At 39.8% G+C, this 21,299-nt stretch overlaps 1 protein-coding gene and 1 long non-coding RNA gene across 3 annotated transcripts in view; one reads left to right on the forward strand and one right to left on the reverse strand.

Moving 5' to 3' along the window:
- wdr18 (WD repeat domain 18) overlaps positions 1-21,299 on the reverse strand; it is a 90,824-nt gene that overhangs the window by 60,974 nt on the left and 8,551 nt on the right. The gene's annotated exons all lie outside the window — the stretch shown is intronic.
- LOC118964626 lies at positions 9,313-18,909 on the forward strand. Its single transcript, XR_005051768.1, has 2 exons — positions 9,313-15,115; positions 15,228-18,909. It is a non-coding gene; the product is annotated as an uncharacterized LOC118964626 (long non-coding RNA).

Genomic DNA, 21,299 nt, shown 5'->3' on the forward strand with positions numbered 1-21,299 from the left:
TTTATTGTGGAACGAACAGCTGACTGAAGATGGGACGCTGGGCATTTGTGCGGTTGAGTCAGCATCAGCCTTCACATGGACTCTTAACGTGATAAACTTTGTTGCATCTTGCTGAAAAAAAGCAAAGAGTATTGGGTTGCCTGGGCAACACACCACACAATGCAGAAGCAGGACTCATAAAAATAGAGTGTATAGATTGGGCTTTCAACCCAACAGTGGCAATATGCGGTAGAGGTCAAACAAACTCGACCAAAACAATGGAATTGAAGCAACAATGGAATTGAAGCATCTATTGTCACCAATGATTTATGAATGCTAGCTACGCTAACCAGCGTACATGAACAGGAGTTAGCATTTAGCACTCACTTCTTATAAACCTGAGAAGGGACAACTTGTAAATATTATTAAGCAAAAAGAAAAAATATGCAAAAATAAAGCCAAATATCTCAAATCGGACTTACAGTGCATTGGGAAAGAATTTCACATTTTGTTACGTTACAGCTTTATTCTAAAATGGATTAAACATTATTTTTGCCTCAATCTACACACAATACCCCATAAATGACAAAGTGAAAACTGTTTTTTAGAAATGCATGCAAACGTATAAAAATAAAAACCAGAAATACCTTATTTACATAAGTACTCAGACCCTTTACTATGAGACCCCAAATTGAGCTCAGGTGCATCCTGTTTCCATTGATAATCCTTGAGATGTTTCTACAACTGAGTCCCCCTGTGGTAAATTCATATACACACACACATACGTACTGGGGTCAATGGTGTGAGATCTCTAGTTTATTAGATATTTCTAGGCCTACTTTCTTACTTTAGTTTCGGTGTGTGCTCAGTCTCCCTGGTCTCCGCCCGCCTGCCTGTTGCTCGCCATTTCAGTTAACAGCTAGCTTTGAGTACGTATGTATGTATGTATATACAGTGGCAAGAAAAAGTATGTGATACCTTTGGAAATACCTGGATTTCTGCATAAATTGGTCATAACATTTGATCTGATCTTCATCTAAGTCACAACAATAGACAAACACAGTGTGCTTAAATTAATAACAGACCAATTATTGTATTTTTCTTGCCTATATTGAATACACTTAAACATTCACCGCGTATGTTGTAAAAAGTATGTGAACCCCTAGGCTAATGACTTCTCCAAAAGCGAATTGGAGTCCAATCAATTGCAAGATTGGAGATGTTGGTAAGAGCTGGAAAGGGTTACAAAAGTATCTTTGAAAGCCTTGATGTTCATCAGTCCACGGTAAGACAAATTGAGAGTCGGGTGATTATAAATGGAGAAAGTTCAGCACTGTTGCTACTCTCCCTAGGAGTGGCCGTCCAGCAAAGATGACTACAAGAGCACAGCGCAGAATGCTCAATGAGGTTAAGAAGAATCCTAGAGTGTCAGCTAAAGACTTACAGACATCTCTGGAACATGCTAACATCTCTGTTGACGACTCGAGGATACGTAAAACACTGAACAAGAATGGTGTTCATGGAAGGACACCAAGGAAGAAGCCACTGCTGCCCAAAAAAAAAAACATTGTTGCATGTCTGAAGTTTACAAAAGTGCACCTGGATGTTCCACAGCGCTACTGGAAAAATATTCTGTGGACAGATGAAACTACAGTTGAGTTGTTTGGAAGGAACCCTATGTGTGGGAAAAAAAGGCACAGCACACCAACATCAAAACCTTATCCCAACTGTAAATTATGGTGGAGGGAGCATCACGGTTTGGGGCTGCTTTGCTGCCTCAGGGCCTGGACAGCTAGCTATCACACAGAAAAATGAATTAAAGTTTATCAATACATTTTGCAGGAGAATGTAAGGCAATCTGTCCACCAATTGAAGCACAACAGAAGTTGGGTGATGCAACAGGACAACGACCCAAAACAGAGCAGTAAATCAACACAATGGCTTCAACAGAAGAAAATACATCTGCTGGAGTGGCCCAGTCAGAGTCCAGACCTCAACCCGATTGAGATGCCTGTGGCATGACCTCAAGAGCAGTACACACCAGACATCCCAAGAATATTGCTGAACTGAAACAGTTTTGTAAATAGGAATGGTCCAAAATTCCTCCTGACCGCTGTGCAGGTCTGATCCGCAACTACAGAAAACGTTTGGTCGAGGTTATGCTGCCAGAGGGTCAACCAGTTATTAAATCCAAGGGTTCACATACTTTTTCCACTCTGCACTGTTAATGTTAACACAGTGTGTTCAATAAAGACATGAAAACATATAATTGTTTGTTTTATTAGTTTAAGCAGACTGTGTTTGTCTATTGTTGTGATCTAGATGAAGATCAGATGACCAATTTATGCAAAAATCTGGGTATTTCCAAAGGGTTCACATACTTTTTCTTGCCACTGTACACTACCGTTCAAAAGTTTGGGGTCACTTGTACTGATTAAAGAAGCAATAAAACTGGCCTTCTTTAGACTAGTTGACTATCTGGAGCATCAGCATTTGTGGGTTCAATTACAGGCTCAAAATGGCCAGAAACAAATAACTTTCTTCTGAAACTCTATTCTTGTTCTGAGAAATGAAGGCTATTCCAAGAAACTGAAGATCTCGTACAACGCTGTGTACTGCTCCCTTCACAGAACATGTCAAACTGGCTCTAACCAGAATAGAATGAGTGGGAGGCCCCGGTGCACAACTGAGCAAGAGGACAAGTACATTAGTGTTTAGTTTGAGAAACAGACGCCTCACAAGTCCTCAACTGGCAGTTTCAATAAATAGTACCTGCAAAACACCAGTCTCAACATCAACAGTGAAGAGGTGACTCTGGCCTTCTAGGCAGAGTTCCTCTGTCCAGTGTCTGTTCTTTTGACCTTAATCTTTTCATTTTATTGGCAAGACTGAGATATGGCTTTTTCCTTGCAACTCTGTTTAGAAGGCCAGCATCCCGGAGTCGCCTCGTCACTGTTGACGTTGAGACTGGTGTTTTGCTGGTACTATTAAAATTAAGCTGCCAAGTTGAGGACTTGTGAGGTGTCTGTTTCTCAAACTAGACTAGTGACATGATTCCATATGCGTTATTTCATTGTTGATGTCGGTTTCTTCAGAAAGTATTCAGACCCCTTGACCGTTTACAAATTTTGTTACATTACAGCCTTATTCTAAAATTGATTAAATAAAACAAATTCCTCAGAAATCTACAAACAATACCCCATAATGACAATAATTTTTTAAAAAGTATTACAAAATAAAAATACCTTACTTACATAAGTATTCACTGTTCACTCATGACTGCATGGCCAGGCACGACTCCAACACCATCATCAAGTTTGCTGATGACACAACAGTGGTAGGCCTGATCACCAACAACGATGAGATAGCCTATAGGGAGGTCAGAGACCTGGCCGTGTGGTGCAAGGACAACAACCTCTCCCTCAATGTGATCATGACAAAAGGAGAGGATTGTGGACTACAGGAAAAGGAGGACCGAGCACGCCCCCATTCTCATCGACGGGGCTGCAGTGGAGCAGGTTGAGAGCTTCAAGTTAAGGTGTCCACGTCACCAACAAACTATCATGGTCCAAACACACCAAGAGAGTCGTAAACTGGGCACGACAAAGACTATTCCCCCTCAGGAGACTGAAAAGAGTTGGCATGCGTCCTCAGATCCTCAAAAGGTTCTACAGCTGCACCATCGACTGCTCGGGTTCCGACCGCAAGGCACGACAGAGGGTAGTGGGTATGGCCCAGTACATCACTGGGTCAAAGCTTCCCGCCATGCAGGACCTCAATACCATGATGCGGTGTCAGAGGAAGGCCCTAAAAAACTCCAGCCACCCAAGTCAGACTGTTCTCTCTACCACACAGCAAGCGGGACCAGAGCGCCAAGTCTAGGTCCAAAAGACTTCGTAACAGCTTCTACCCCCAAGCTATAAGACTCCTGAACAGCTAATCAAAAGGGCTACCCGAACCCCTCTTTTTACCCTTCTGCTACTCTGTTAACAATCTATGCATAGTCACTTTAACTCTACCTACATGTACATGTTACCTCAATGACCTCAACTAACTGGTGCCCCCGCACATTGACTCTGTACTGGTACCCCCTGTATATAGACTCGCTACTGCTATTTTAAGTATGTTACTTTTAATGTTTTACTTAAGAAGAACAAGGTGTTAACTTCTTAATGCATTGTTGGTTAAGGGCTTGTAAGTAAGCATTTCACTGAACACCTGTTGTATTTGGCGCATGTGACAAATAAAATTTGATTTGATTTATTCAGCCCCTTTGCTATGAGACTCCAAATTGAGCTGTTTCCACTGATCATCCCTGAGATGTTTCTACAACGTGATTGGAGTCCACCTATGGTAGATTCAATTGATTGGACATGATTTGGAAAGGCGCACACACCTGCCTATATGACAAAGGTCCCACAGTTGACAGTGCATGTCAGCGCAAAAACCAAGCCATGAGGTTGAAGGAATTGTCTGTAGAGCTCAGAGCCAGGACTGTGTCGAGGCACAGATCTGGGGAACGGTACCAAAAAATGTCTGCAGCATTGAAGGTCCCCAAAAACACATTGGCCTCCATCATTCTTAAATGGAAGATGCTTGGAACCACGAAGACTCTTAGAGTTGGCAGCCCGGCCAAACTGAGCAATCGGGGGAGAAGGGCCTTGGTAGGAGAGGTGACCAGACGGAAGCCACATGACAGCCTGCTTGGAGTTAGCCAAAAGGCACCTCGTCTGTTGAAACCAAGATTTTACTCTAGGAAACCTGGCACCATCCTTACAGTAAAGCATGGGTGGCAGCATCATACTGTGGGGTTGTTTTGTGTTTTTTTTACTCCCTTCATCTCCCAAATTTCATGGTATTAAATTGGTAGTTATAGTCTTGTCCCGTCGCTGCAACTCCCGTACGGACTCGGGAGAGGCGAAGGTTGAGAGCCATGCGTCCTCTAAAACATGACCCCACCAAGCCGCACTGCTTCTTGACACAATGCCGCTTAATCCGGAAGCCAGCCGCACCAATGTGTCAGAGGAAACACCGTACGCCTGGTGACCGTGTCAGCGGGCATGCAAACGGCCCGCCATAGGAGCCGCTAGAGCGCGATGGGACAAGGGCATCCCGGCCGGCCAAACCCTACCCTAACTCGAACGACGCTCGGCCAATTGTGCGCCGCCTCATGGGTCACCCGGTCACGGCCGGCTGCAACACAGCCTAGAATTGAACCAGGATTTGTAGTGACAACTAGCGCTGGAATGCAGTGCCTTAGACCACTGCACCACTCGGGAGATTTTCAGCAGCAGGGACTGGGAGACTAGTCAGGATCGAGGCAAAGACGAACAGAGCAAAGTACAGAGAGATCCTTGATGAAAACCTGCTCCAAAGCTCTCAGACTGGGGCAAAGGTTCACCTTCCAACAGGACAACGACACTATGCGCACAGCCAAGACAACTCAGGAGAGGCATCGGGACAAGTCTCTGAATGTCCTTGAGTGGCCCAGCCAGAGCCCGGACTTGAACCCGATCTAACATGGAGAGAGCGGAAAAAAGCTGTGCAGCAACACTCCCCATCCAACCTGACAGGGCTTGAGAGGATCTGCAGAGAAGAATGGGAGAAGGTTCCAAAAACAGGTGTGCCACAAAGACTCGGTGCTGTAATCACTGCTAAAAGGTGCTTCAATAAAGTACTGAGAAAAGGGACTGAAAAAGTATGTATATGTGATATTTCAGTTTTTATCATCAAGTGTTTCTAAAAACCTGTTTTTGCTTTGTCATTATGGGATAGTGTCTGGATTGAGTGGCGAAAAAAAACAATTTAATCAATTTTAGATTAAGGCTGTAACGTTACAAAATGTGGATCAAGTCAAGGGGTCTGAATACTTTCCGAAGGCACTGTAGACATACCCATACATACTTCAGAATACACAAGATCAAGCACACACACACACAAAATAAAAATAAAATGTATTTTATTTTGAAAGTCATCTTTAAATTTGCAAGCTATTACTGAATTATTGATGACTAGAACTGGGAACAGATGGCTTCCACAACATGAACAATATCAGACCAAAAATATATAATTGACAGACTTAACTAGAAATGGCAGATGTTTTGGTAAGTTGTGTCAGGTGTGGTCACGTGACGTTTCCAGTTTTCCCTAAACCTTTCCAAAGTGGCATATGTCGGTAAATTGGAGCGGCCAGTAATTGAAAGGTTGCCAGATCGAATACCGAGCTGACAAGGTAAAAATCTGAGGTTCTGCCCCTGAACAAGGCAGTTAACCTATTGTTCCTAGGTCGTCATTGAAAATAATAATGTGTTCGAACTGACTTGCCTAGTTAAATAAAAGGTTTAAAAAAAATATCTATATTTTTTTTAAAAGGTCATTCCAGTGCTATTACATATTTGCAATCACTAAATGCTATTTGTTCAGTATAAAAACACAATTTCAACCACATCAACCGCACCCAAACATTGTAGTGGTGTTATGGAGGTGTCCTTTCAACCTCTCCAAAGTGTCTGAATGTGGTAATTGCACTGTTTTTGCACACTGGATGTGCTTAAGTTATTGTTCACTATAAAAAATGTATTTCTACAACACCAACCTCTTTCAAACATTATGGTGGTGTCCGGGGACATGCATGCCTACAGCGCATTAGCCATACGCAAGGATAAGTCACTCGGTGGACATTGGATGTTGCCATTAAGTCATACATCAGACAACATTGGTAGGAACAAATCTAGCCAATTGTCAATCTAAGGATTAATTTGATTCTCCCCATGCAGCTATACCTCAAACACAGACCAAATTGAAGCTTACCTTGTAAGTTGTTCGCCGTTTGTTGAAAACTTCAAATAAATTAAAAAAAAGATACTCTTGGGGTTGGTGATCAATAATGGTAGGTCACAGGCAGACATAAGATATCCTAATTATCTGTGGAGCCCCGAATTTTGTGTGTATCAATGCATTCTGTGTTTTTTCCGTTTATACTTCACAATGCTAACTGGAATGTAGGTAGCAGCCATCTTGAAATGAGGTCATTGGCTCAGCCTGCCCTTATAAATTTGTATCCCCATATATATGGCAGTTAGTCAAAGATTTGAAGGCACTGATCAATAGCCAAGATACTCAGCTTTCCCAGATAGGGGCTACTGTTCTCATAACAGACTGAATGTGTGTGTGTGTGTGTGTGTGTGTGTGTGTGTGTGTGTATAATATATATATATATATATATATATATATATATATATATATATATATACACACACACACACACATTTTTTTTTTATCACATAGGGTCCCCAAATATAGGCCCTTCACATTTAAGAGGTTTTAATGAGCGGATTAAACACACTTGTGTGGGGCTACATCATTTGTTTGGCATTACAGGAGCAGACATGCAAGGGCGAAATAACAGTTTAGACTTATAAAGCAATTATTTATTTTCAACTGCAAGTACAGCTTCAGGACTCTTGATTATACACCACAAAGCCTCTGCTTTGAGGGGGAAATGGTTGCAACAAAGGTAGTGCGTTGTAAGAGGAGGACCAATCAAGAACTTTGATACAGCAAAAGCTATTTGGAATTGAGATGTCAAAAGCTCCGCCTGAAGTTGACTGTTGATATAGGTCATTAGGCAACGGCAAGTCTCATTTGAAATACTGGGCAATACGGTTGTATACTGGGCCATACGGTTGACAGTATTTCTTTAGTAGAATTTACTACTTTTTTTGCTGCTTCCCTTGATATGCATTGGAAATATAATAACATGCTCTACTAGAAAAAGAGAAGGTATTACTTTGGAAAGCAAACTGTCATACATTCATTGTAAATTCAAAGCAATCCCTTATTTCACTGCCAGGTAGTTCGACAGCCTTCCTCCGTCTAAATTTGACCAATTCCATTTAAATTAGCAAACCTAATGTCTGAGGGAAAGGGAAAATAACAGGTTTACATTTGCTATCTTGTTTACCACAACCTGTACATTTCTATTCCCCTTTAGTGCTGACAGGCACTGGTAATGGAAGTCTCACATTGCCACCTACTGGAGAAGAATTAGGCCTACTTCAGTACCATTCAACCCCAGAAACGGAATGAAAATAGTGAATCACTGAGTTCCCTGACTGATCTACAATTTTTTTTACGATGCAAGGTTATTTGTAGATCAGTCTGTCTGTGCTATCAGTATGATCAGTATAGATGTTCTCCAACTCTGCCAAAACATAGGTTGGACATTGGTCCAGTGCTTGAATTGAATGGAAAAGGCCTATCCGTTCCCTGTAAACACTTTTTTTTTTTTAGGTTTGATGAACATCATTCAATGCCATCTTTATTCACCAACTAATTAAAATAAGATCATAAGCAATTGAAAGAGGTAGAGTATTACAAGGTTTTAGCACAATTCAACTCACAACCAGCCTGTACAATTTGTTCTCAAAATAGTTAAGCCTTTTATTCCTCCGATAACAGTCCATTCCAAAAATTTAAAATGAGAGGAGTAGCTGTCAGTGTTTCATAGCTTACACATCTTCTTGATTAAATACTCTAACTCAGTAAACCAGTTTATTGCTCTGCCTGCCAATTACCAAAGCACTAATCCAATTTTTCACTAAGATTAAGAGATCAGAAGCTCCTTAAATATTCAGATCCTAAGGATGGGCTTGTGATAAAAATTACAATTTGGTTTTTGTCCCCTTTTTGTTGAAGGTTCAGAGAAAGCAGTGGAACCTATTTAATGTTCTCTCGATTTGGCAAGCACAAAATGTGATTATGTCGCACTGGATAACATAGCCTGAAATACAACAGCGTAAGTGTCAATAGTATAAGCCTAACCAAGCGTCACCTGTCACTTCAAAGCCAGGTGCGTCCAACCGTGAGTCAGTAATGTAGAAATGTAAAAACTACATTGAGAGAACAATTCCATTTGCCCCCAGTTACTTGATGACAAGCGACAGAGGTAAGAAAGGATTTCTGGCAGCTGATTTAACAAAAAATGTATTTTTTTTTTATTCTGCCGAGAAGTCGCTTTTAAGATAAGAGTGACAAGTTACACATTTTACTCAGATTCTCATCAGAATGTCCAAGGTAACTAATTAGCTAGCTTTGTAACTGTGTAGACAACCCTAATAATAGATGTGCAGTAGTATGTCATATTTTTTAACTAAGATATGCTAGCTAAATCATTTTAGGGGTTAATATAGAATTGGCCTAATATGTCATTGAGACCAAGAAATTAAATTCAACTGTCATCAATTTTCAGATGAGTTTTAATTAAAACTTCTTAGGGCTAGGCCCCATTTTTCTCAATTTCCACCTGAATGACGTGTCCAAAGTAAACTGCCTGTGTGGGAGAAATTAGGTACATATATGGATAAATATACTGTCCTATATAAAAGAGGGATGCATTTGCCATTCTGGTAAGGTACATTGTCTATTGTATAGGACAGGAAGCCAGAGTGGGGCCATGGGAGAGGGCAACACCTAGGGCAGCTGGACATACAAAGGTCAGAGGTTATCTAAGGAGGGGGTCAGCCAAAGGACCAATTGATGGATTACAGACATCAATCACATCACAGGAGACAAGTCTGTTTGATCTTAGACAACCATATGAAAAGAAGGCGACCAGAACAGCTAGGCACCATAAAGCTAAAGGAGATGAAAGACACCAAAAGGGACACATGGAGTTAATTACAGGGTATGAACACAGGCCACAGGAAAGGGGAATGTATAGTATTTTTAGTATAGCTGAGCATGCTAAAAACAGAAGAGACACATAGTCTGCTGACCCTAGATAACACACAAACAGGAGAACGCATTAAGCTGAGTGAAGGGTCAAAGCAAGGGTCTTGTCACCATTAGGATCTAATGGAAAGCAGATGGGGGCGTTATTGGGCTGAACAAGCAGGAAGCACGGATTGGGATGTAACTTAATTTGCATATGGGAGGGACTTATATGGTAGGTGTATAACTCAGAGCGAGGGCTCTGAAAAAGTGTGTGTTCCGCGGACCGCTCCGGCTTATGATACTGTTGTATTAAAAGTCTATATTGATTTTCACAAAGTTCTTGGTTGTGTCATATTTGAACCGATTTGCCACTACATAATTGGCGAGCTTGCCAGGAGAATTAGGGACTGAATAACGTTCTTGGCTGGCAGCGGGATCTTTGGACGATCTGGGCAAACAAGGGTGGCCACCCAGCTAAGGTAAGACAACAGTGAAATGTTTGCGTAGATCGCTTCAGAGATCCTGCCTCAGCAAGAGGAGCGTCAAGTAGGTCTCTCTCTCTCAAATTTCCTAAAAACTATAGAAACGAAATAACTTTTTGAAATTCAATGAATTTGCATGCATGTGTGTAAGCTTGGAAATTGTATAATGAATGTGCATGCATGTCTAGTGAGTAAGTAGGTGGGGGCTGTGAACTTCGCTGGTGTAGGGTGTGTTATTCTGGCATGTTGGGGCTGGGATTGGGCACAGGGTTACAGCTATCTGCTTATAAGGTTTGAATAAAATAAGTAGTTATAGAAGTCCTGCGATACCGCTTCAAAATATTTACCAGAAGGTCTGAATGGGTAGGTTACTTTATTGATAAGTAATCCTGCGATACCGCTTCAAAATATTTAGCTGAAGGACTGAATGGGTAGGCTACTTTATTGATAAGTAGATAGATAAACATTCATGGCTACCGCTTCAAGCAAAAGGTCTGTACGGATGAGTATTTAGAAAATAAATACACATGGCTACCGCTTTGAAATGAAGGTCTGTACGGGTGAATATTTAAAACACAGAAAGAACGCTGGCCTGATTGTGCGACGTTCAACTGAAAAAGGAAATCCTGCGAATATAAAACGCTCCGTCTAGCTAAACGGGGGTTTATAAATCAGTAGGTCGCGCCACGATATTGCTCTAACGTAGAATAAAGATCAATACGGGGTGGATGAATAGGATATGAAGACAAGCTGATCCGATTAGACAGTAGTCTCGTCATGTCGTAAAAATCCTATTGGATTATACCAGTTTATGTAGAGGAAGTGTATTAAACTAGGGGATAAACTATAGGTCGTTTTTAGGTAAAAACGAAGAGTATGCATGAAAAATCCTATAGGATAATACCAGCTTATGTAGAGGAAGTGAATTAAGTTAGGTAATAAACTGTTTTGTTTTTAGGTAAAGACAAAAGGATTGAATGAATGCTGTAATATAATTATTTGTGCTGAATGAGCAGATTAGAAAGAAGAGGAAGAACAGGCTGTGTGTCTGTGACCAACTGGGAATGCGCAGGCCTCTCTGACAGTTAACTAAGTGTAATTTGAGAAAGAGAGCGCATTTAACTCTCACTGGGAAGAGGAACGAAATCGATAAATATTGGGCAAGATAAGTTATACATAAGCATAAAACATTGACTGGATAATGAGTTAAAAGACCATTGTAAAAATTACAATAGGTGTTAAAAAGAGGTATTAAACAAGGCATGGATAGTATAAAACGGATGCGAAGTAGGAAGAAATAACTTAAAAATATACAGATAAACTAAAATATACTGGTTAAAATAAATCTAGGCAAAAGTGAGAATTGCATGAAAATAGAAGTCTAGAACACATTAAAAATATCACGAGCCCTGTAAACGAAATAGGAGGCTGCAATTTAAAAATAGCCTCAGGAATTAAACAGTAAAATAGGCTAAGAGAGAATATAGCAAGCGGATAAATAAAGAGATAAGAAAGTGCAGACATTATAAATAAGCTGAATTAGAAGGAAAATTATATGAAATAGGATTTAATACATTGAATAAAGTTAAAGTAATAGTATAAGCAAAGATAAAAACACAGTGATATTTGAGGTGCTGTACTAGAATAAGACATTAAGGCTTCTGTAGTATTCAGTAATACAGTTGTAGACATTATAGAGTAGGTTTTAATAGGAGGTATTAAGTGATGTGACTAATAAATTATTATTTGAGAAAGTAGGGTAGATCTACCTTGGAAAATAGTAAATAAAGTATATAATGCGATGGGAGAGTTTAGGAAAAATAAATAGTGGCATGGAAACAAATGGACTGTTTCTCCCTGGAATATAGAGATAGCGAAATTTAATAAAGCCATAGAGTCGCTGAAAGAAGCGCACGTTAATTCTACCAATTCGATTTGAATATGAAGGAGCGGTTTGCTACAATGTAGGGCAACATTACCCGGTAAACAGGATAAATAAAATAATGAATTGGAACGATCACATACAACCATAACAAGAAGCTTAACTTACCAGCGTTTTAATGTTAATTAACATTATATCATCAGAAATACATTACGATGGGGGAAGTGTAAGAAGTTGTAGAGCAGGGCTAACTAGTGTGGGGGAAAATTAGTGTAAGATGACACTGGAATGCGATAGTAGAGAATGCAGAAATACAGGAATTTACACCCGTTTTAAAAGAACAACAACTGATCGTTCTAAGGTTAGTACGAATGAAGTTTTCACCAAGCGGTGTATAGTCTCTGATTGATCAAAAAGTGGTTCATAGAGAGTACAGTTTATGTGATGAAATACGTACTAGATCACGTTTTACCTAACTTATAGTAAGGTACCGATGTAATTTACAAATAGCCCCACTCGGAGTCGTTTTGCATTAAAATGGCGGTTTCAGTGGTGATAAAATGCGTGGAGAAGTTGTTATTAGCGTCAAAATACGGAAAATAAACGTATATGAAAAATCACAAGCGTGGTAAAAATAGTTAGAAGAAAAGCAAATTGTAGAGTATGGGTGTATTCAATTTCTAAGGGTAGGATACAGATGGCCGAGCAGGGGGGAATTGTGCGTTCTGTGCATGGCTGGAGCTTTTATCGCATGCTCGGGATAAGTGAGGGGATTTTAGTATGTGTGTTACTGTTGGCTTGCTGATTTAGAGGGTGGCATGGTGAATGTTAACGAAATGTACATTTCTTTTCCAGAAAAAAGGGGTTACATTTTCAATGGGTTTTTCAGTTCGGTTTCAAATTGGGTATGCAGAAGGATGGAAGTGCTTTTGAAAGTGTGGTTAAGATGTTTCTAAAGAAAAAAGAGTGAAAACATTATAATGGTGTCGAATGCCCTGAACTCTAAGAATTTCCCGTGAAGACTGATCAACTTCACTAGAAATTTTTGGAATAGGTGGGATTTAATTATAAAATGATTGAGAAACACCAGTTTCTGTTCAAAGTGTAGAATCACTTTGAAATTCCATTATTTCCTTGGGAAAAAGATGAAGAGTTGTAATCTTGAATTGACTAGTTATTCAAATAGGTTTATTTTTATTTAACATGGGGTTATAGGAGAACATATCAGTTCCCTGGGGTTATGGTCTTTGGGTAAATACAAAATGTGCTTTGTTCATTCTACATATAAAATGGAAATATATGTAAACAAGGGATAACAGTTACTCCAAATAGGTTATTGGAGTGGGGGTTTCTGCAAGGGTTATGATGATAACTACATAATCTGTAACTCATCTGAGAGATCGCCAGTAGAATAAGGGAGTTATCATGGAAATGTAATGTCAGAATGCATTCATGCTTGGGAGAGACTATCATAACACCAAGTGGGTGTGAAATTTATAAACAACATTTAGTTATGTTTTGGTTATAGGACTGTTTAAATTTATTAGGCCTAGGGAAGCTCTGGAAACTAATCCTGAGACAGGGTGATTGACAGAATTTACAGAATATTAAATTAAAGGTTTTTGTTTCTTTTATTTTACAATATCATAGTAATTGGAGTGATACATTGGAATGACATAAGTAATTGAATAAAAAGTATAGTCTGTTGTGTGATAACACCCAAGGATGAAGAAGACATTACAAGAAGACATTACAAATAGTGGTAATTTATTGCAAATATGCAGTTATTATAATTTACTTTACCATTTTTCTTGTTTGGTCAATTTATTTTTGTTTTGAGGAAAATAAGAGTGTATATTTTTCCTGAGGAGGGACTGATATATATTGACTAAAAATGATTTGAGAATGTTTAAGTATGTATCAAACTATGGAAGGAAATTAGGAGTAGTGACTTATGTGTTATGGGTTAGAAAAACTGTAACTACATTGGGGGCTCATATATGAAGGTTATGGTAACAAGAGGGGGGTGTTATTTCTAGAAACAGTGTATATTGATAGACAAGATAATTCACAGAAAAGGAAGGACAGTTGGTTTTGTAAAAATATAGGGACAATTCTAAAAGTAAATAGAACATTACACATACCTAGATTATGGTAAAAGTGATAAGTAGTGGCATTTTGAACACTAGAGCAAAAGTTTAAGAAGCTTAGGATTTAGTTTTGTTAGGATTGGATATTCTTTCAACTGGAAGACACTTGACTGATTACATGTTATTCTTGCAGCAGTTACGGTAGGGACCATAATTTGGCTATCATTATGAATATTTTTGTGGCAAGAGGCCAGGTATTTAAGACAGAATGTTTACATAGGGCTGTTATTTAAAAATTAAGATTTAGTGATCTTGCTCTAAGAAGAAAGTCTTTTGTCAGGAAATAACCCATGAGTTAGTATGTATGTTCCCAGGAAAAGACGCCAGATGGAAGGGCATGGGCTGAATTCTGGAAACTGAGTGTACATCAAGATACACCGGGCTGGGGATATACTTCTTACAGCACCTGCAGTGGTAAAGATTGTCATGTCTCTCTATGATGGGTGCATAAGTTTCACAAGAAGTAAGGTCCAGCTGAATAATGGGTGAGCTTGAAAACACCATGACAGAGGACGTGAAACAAAACAAAAGAGAGAGAGAGAGACTAGATTCTACTGTAGACATACTGGGTTGAGTTTGGGGGTTATTTGTTTTATTTGATAATGTATCATGTGAATAAGGATATATGTTAGGGTAGTTGTACTCTAAACCACATGTTGAAGGCTCAATGTGGAAGCTCATTCCGTGTTGAATTACTTTAAGAAGGAATAATGTTGATTAAGGTTATGCACATGTTTATCAGTTGAAACAGAGCAGATGGGGAACTAAGTAAAAAATGACATGGTTTGGGAACACCTCTCAGAACCTGCGGCCGAAAGGGGAAGACTGGATGAAAGCACGAGGAAGCCAATTAGGGCCTCCATTTTTGTGGAGTCCAGCAGAAAAGTATCCTGGAGGCATAGAGTCAGGTGAAGAGAGAGTGGGAATTGTCATGGTCTCAGATTTCAGTATTCATGAATACAGTCATGCATAACATATAACATTGTCAATACTGTTATGTTTTGTCCTTTGTTTTCCAAGTCTTATGTTTAGGAAACCAGATGGAGAAGGGTTCTCCAGCTTCAGCTGGAATGTCAGTTTGTGTGATGAGTGATGGAAGTAAGAGAATGTATGGTGTAATCATAGAACAGAGGCCATAAGTCTCTAAGTATGAATGCCCCATAGAAAGAAGGCAGAAATCTGAACCAGGATGAGAGGTTCCACATCTGATGATCCAAGGGGACCAGAAGGATCTCTCCCAGTGATACCAGGAGATCGAGTCTACGTTTGAGTGTTCCGAAGGAAGTGGGATCAGCCGAGGAGGGAAGGACCCTACGAGGTGGCAACAGCCACAAACACGGCCGTCCAAGTGAAAGGAAGCAAGACGTGGTATCATCTAAACCACTGCACCCGAGTCCCGACGGAGAGAAGGACACAACCATACAGAGATGAGGACACAGAGGATGCTGATTCACCAGAAGGGACCCCGGAGGGAGCAGGAGCAGCGGAATCGATCAAAGCGCCGGGGAGGAATCAAGAAAATGGCAGACCAGATACAACGAGTGCATCGGCTAACATACTCAGAAGAACGAACCAGGGAAAAAGAGCCTGAAAAGAAAAGAGACAAACAACCAAAGTTTCCTCCAGTATGGCCAGAAAGCCCAGAAGTGGGAGGGGGTAACATGTCTGCCACTCCTGATGATATACTTGTTGGGGCAGACTCTGTTGACGGAAGCCTTCTACAGTGGGACCCCGAGGTATCGCCTAAAGAATGTGAACATCTCTTCCCTGAAATGGTCACCTTCCAGATGGAAGCACAGTCCGGCCTGAGGAGGGAGCCTCAGGGGAAGACAGAGGAGGAGAGGCCTCACAGGAACAGAAGGAGAGACCCCGCAAAGAGGAGGAAAAGTCCAGCAAGCTGAAGAAAATGGGGATTTCCCCAAAATTGACTTTTCAGCTCTTGAATTGTCTCCTTAACAGACACTTGAAGTTAGAGCCACAGAAGAACAATGATATTGACATAACAGAAGTAACAGTGAACGCTAGTATAGCAACAACAGACTCACGCACAATCAAGATGTAGGGTGGAAACAGGAAGAGAAGAGAGGAACCAGTCAAACAATCTAAAAAGACTGACAAGGTTAGAATCTCTGTCCCACCTCAACATATAACTGAAACAGAAGAAGAGAAGACAAAAGGATCAAACCCTTACCGGAGATTGCATTCGGTGGATGGACATATCATCGAACGAAGAGAGAAGTTATTTGGGACTCAAAAGGATGTGACCTGACGTTAACCAAAGAAGTAGACGAGTGGGTGCTCACCATGAATCAGATTGAACCAGTTGAAGGTGAAGAATTAATAGGTGAAATAATGAGAACAAGATTGGCTGAAGGGAGTAGTTCCTCAGTCATTCAGAATTGGTCTTACGCCAATACCTAAACAGGAAGAGCCTGCGGTAGCTAGAAAGCATCAGAACCAGGAGGGTTCTTTACTGACATTTTGAACTTTTTGACTAACTTTAATGACCTACCTCAAGATAAGAACATTGCAAAGATGACAGACACAGACATACCAGACTCTGAACCACTCAAGGACACCACATGAAATGAATAGTGAAGAATGAGTGGTACGATTAGGCTAAGTATACAGCAGAAATAAACATAGGAGGGACAATTGTATTTTGTGTAGAAAATCACCTTTGTCTGATCTTTTGATAGTACCTGAACCTGCATCATTTGAAGAATGCGTTAAATGTAAAATGTTCAATATTCAGAGAAAATACTACATTCCCTTGTGTGACATAGAATGTAGGATTGCTCGAGGGAGCACTAGAGGCAGAACCATATTAAATTAGACTGGGTTGGGAGTTCAAGGCAAGAGATGAAGTTAAATCTGGATTTGAATCTTAATTTTTGTGGATAACATCAAATAAGAACTTAGAGTGGATTAATTACATATACTATAACCAACAGAGATTCATTAACTATACTGACTCGGCTTTAACGGCGTTGGGGGAATAGGTACAGGATACCAGTAAAATGTCTTGCCAAAATAGACAGGCTCTCAATTGGCTTTTTGCAGAGAAGGGTGGAGTTTGTTATGTTCGGGGATGATTGTTGCACCTTTATTCCCAATAACACTGCGCCTAATGGATCCCTTGCAATCGCTATGGCTAAACTTAAAGGGTTAAGAAAAGAGGTTAAGAAAAATGCTGGGGTGGACTCTCATGTTTGGGATTGGTTGGACTTAGCATTGGGGAAATAGGGAGCCATGTTTGCTAGGACGGCCTTTATGCTGGAAGGGGGGTTATTGGCTCTGGGTATTGTATTTTGTTGTGTTTTACCCTGGGTGAAATCACTTGTGATCCAGACAACGGTTAAACAGATGTTTGTAAGTAGAGCTGACACTCCGGTGATAGTTGATCCTGTGCCGGGTAGGCCAGGCCACTATACTGATGAAAATGGACAGTTATGCTGTCATTCCAAATTCATAAGAAAGTCAACTGATGCATATCCACAAAAAGGGTCATTTCCGTAGTAAGTACAAGAGGTGTTATGTAAGGTCTACTTTTGCTCACGGCCTTGTGTTTTAGTATGTTTTATAAAATGTTTTTATAGGTATATCAATGAATATATCTGGTTTCTTTTAATTAAAAGTTAGTTTTGCCTTCTAAAATGCTAGGTTATATTTAAAAACATGTAGGTAACAGTGGGATATCCCAGTTACAAGTGTCTACGGACCATGTCCTTAATCTTCTAACAGAAGTTGGTATTGATGGTATCACGGTTGTTGGAGAGGTGTCTGAGAGGGAGAATCATGTGGAAAGCTTAAATGTAGAATGATGTGTCAATTTTATTTTGTAACTGCATGGAGGCCTAGTGTTTTCTCATATTCAATTTATTATTTGACTCATTGCTTTATTATATATATATTTTTCTTTTTCGCGTAGCTGAGAACCTCAGACAAGGTTATGTATTTACATGCTCATGCTTTAACAAAAGATAATGTATTATTTTTTGTTTCTATACCGAACTAGATATTTTACTCTTATGAAAAACTAGAGATGTTTGGTGTAGGTGATTAGGAAGTTTTATTTTTTAATTATTTTTTATTTTTTATTTAAAAATATTTTTTTTTGATAATCGACTGTTGATATTATGTTCCATATATGTCCTTTAAGTTTTTGGTGCTTATTAAAGCACCAGAGGGGGGTTATGTGGGAGAAATTAGGTACATATATGGATAAATATACTGTCCTATATAAAAGAGGGATGCATTTGCCATTCTGGTAAGGTACATTGTCTATTGTATAGGACAGGAAGCCAGAGTGGGGCCATGGGAGAGGGCAACACCTAGGGCAGCTGGACATACAAAGGTCAGAGGTTATCTAAGGAGGGGGTCAGCCAAAGGACCAATTGATGGATTACAGACATCAATCACATCACAGGAGACAAGTCTGTTTGATCTTAGACAACCATATGAAAAGAAGGCGACCAGAACAGCTAGGCACCATAAAGCTAAAGGAGATGAAAGACACCAAAAGGGACACATGGAGTTAATTACAGGGTATGAACACAGGCCACAGGAAAGGGGAATGTATAGTATTTTTAGTATAGCTGAGCATGCTAAAAACAGAAGAGACACATAGTCTGCTGACCCTAGATAACACACAAACAGGAGAACGCATTAAGCTGAGTGAAGGGTCAAAGCAAGGGTCTTGTCACCATTAGGATCTAATGGAAAGCAGATGGGGGCGTTATTGGGCTGAACAAGCAGGAAGCACGGATTGGGATGTAACTTAATTTGCATATGGGAGGGACTTATATGGTAGGTGTATAACTCAGAGCGAGGGCTCTGAAAAAGTGTGTGTTCCGCGGACCGCTCCGGCTTATGATACTGTTGTATTAAAAGTCTATATTGATTTTCACAAAGTTCTTGGTTGTGTCATATTTGAACCGATTTGCCACTACACCTGTTGCTCAGGCCCTGAAGCCAGAATATGCATAGAATTGGTACCATTGGAAAGAAAATCCTTGAAGTTTGTAGAAATGTTCAAATAAAGTAGGAGAATATAACACAATAGATAGGGTAGGAGAAAATCCAAAGAAAAACCAACCACCTTTTTTTTGTTGAGAAAGACGGGCGGCAGGGTAGCCTAGTGGTTAGAGCGTTGGACTAGTAACCGGAAGGTTGCGAGTTCAAACCCCCGAGCTGACAAGGTACAAATCTGTCGTTCTGCCCCTGAACAGGCAGTTAACCCACTGTTCCCAGGCCGTCATTGAAAATAAGAATTTGTTCTTAACTGACTTGCCTGGTTAAATAAAGGTAAAATAAAAAAAAGAAAAAAAAAAGAGACTCTTACAATGGCAGGTATAAGGGCATACTGAATTCTAGCTCCCAGGATGCAATTCCCATGGCTTCCACAGGGTGTCAGCAATCCATGTTCAAGGTTTCAGGCTTGTAACTTCCAAAATGAATAAGAAATATCAGTTTTAGTGCAGGGACACAGTCTTGGAAATTCGTGTTTGTACGAGCGATAAAGACAGGATGCACCTGCTAAAATCGGTTTCCTATTGAACATACTTCTTTACGTAAGGAATATTATAGTTTGATTACATTTTAGGGTATCTGAGGAGTAAATAGGAACGTGTTTTGACTTGTTGAAACAAAGTTTAGATGTAGATTTTCTAATTACTTTCTCTGCATGTTGAACGAGTGGATTACTCAAATCAAGGCGCCAACTAAACAGACTTTTTGGGATATAAAGAAGGATTTTATCTAACAAAACTACATGTGATAGCTGGGACCCTTTAGATGACAAATCAGAGGAAGATTTTCAAATAGTAAGTGAATATTTAATCGCTATTTGTGAATTTATGAAACAGTTGCCGGTGGAAAAATATTTTGATGTGGGGCGCCGTCCTCAATCACATTGCATGCTTTCGCTGCAATAGCTAATGTAAATCGGACAGTGCAGTTACATTAACAAGAATTTAAGCTTTCAACCGATATCAGACACTTGTACGTACCTAAATGTTTAATATCCATCATTTATTTGAATTGCGCCCTCCAATTTCACCAGAAGTTGTCCCACTAGCGGAAATTGGTCATATATGAAGATCAGCTCCAATTTTAAGTCACAACAATAGAAAAGCAGTGTGCTTAAACTAATAACACACCAATTATTGTATTTTTCTTGTCTATATTTAATACATAATTTAAACATTCACAGTGTAGGTTGGGAAAAGTATGTGAACCCCTAGGCTAATGACTTCTCCAAAAGCTAATTGGAGTCCAATCAATGAGACAAGATTGGAGATGTTGGTTAGAGCTGCCCTGCCCTATAAAAAAAAAATAATAATAATTACAATTTGAGTTTGCTATTCACAAGAAGCATTGCCTGATATGAACAATGCTTCGAACAAACGAGATCTCAGAAGACCTAAGACTAAGAATTGTTGACTTGCATAAAGCTAGAAAGGGTTACAAAAGTATCTCTAAAAGCCTTGATGTTCATCAGTCCAGGGTAAGAAAAATGGTCTATAAATGGAGAAAATTCAGCACGGTTGCTACTCTCCCTAGGAGTCACCGTCCTGCAAAGGTGACTGCAATAGCACAGCAAAGAATGTCCAATGAGGTTAAGAAGAATCCTAGAGTGTCAGCTAAAGACATCTCTGGAACATGCTAACATCTTTGTTACGTATTGTAGACTCGTTAACACACTAAACAAGAATGGTGTTCATGAGAGGACGCCACAGAAGAAGACATTGCTGTCCAAAGAAAATATTGCTGCGCGTCTGAAGATCGCAAAAGAGCACCTGGATGTTCCACAGCGCTACTGGAAAAATATTCTGTGGACAGTTGAAACTGATGAAACTAAAGTTGAGTTGTTTTGGAAGGAACAAACACTATGTGTGGAGAAAAAGGCACAGCACACCAACATCAAAACCTCATCCCAACTGTAAATTATGGTGGAGGGAGCATCATGGTTTGGGCTAGATGGTTCCAACCTAGAATATGTGGACATCTAAGTACCTAAGTGTCTGGCTAGACTGTAAACTCTCCTTCCAGACTCATATCAAACATCTCCAATCTAAAATCAAATCTAAA

This window comes from Oncorhynchus mykiss, chromosome 5, assembly GCF_013265735.2.
Source record: "Oncorhynchus mykiss isolate Arlee chromosome 5, USDA_OmykA_1.1, whole genome shotgun sequence".
In the NCBI taxonomy this organism is placed as follows: Eukaryota; Metazoa; Chordata; class Actinopteri; order Salmoniformes; family Salmonidae; genus Oncorhynchus; species Oncorhynchus mykiss.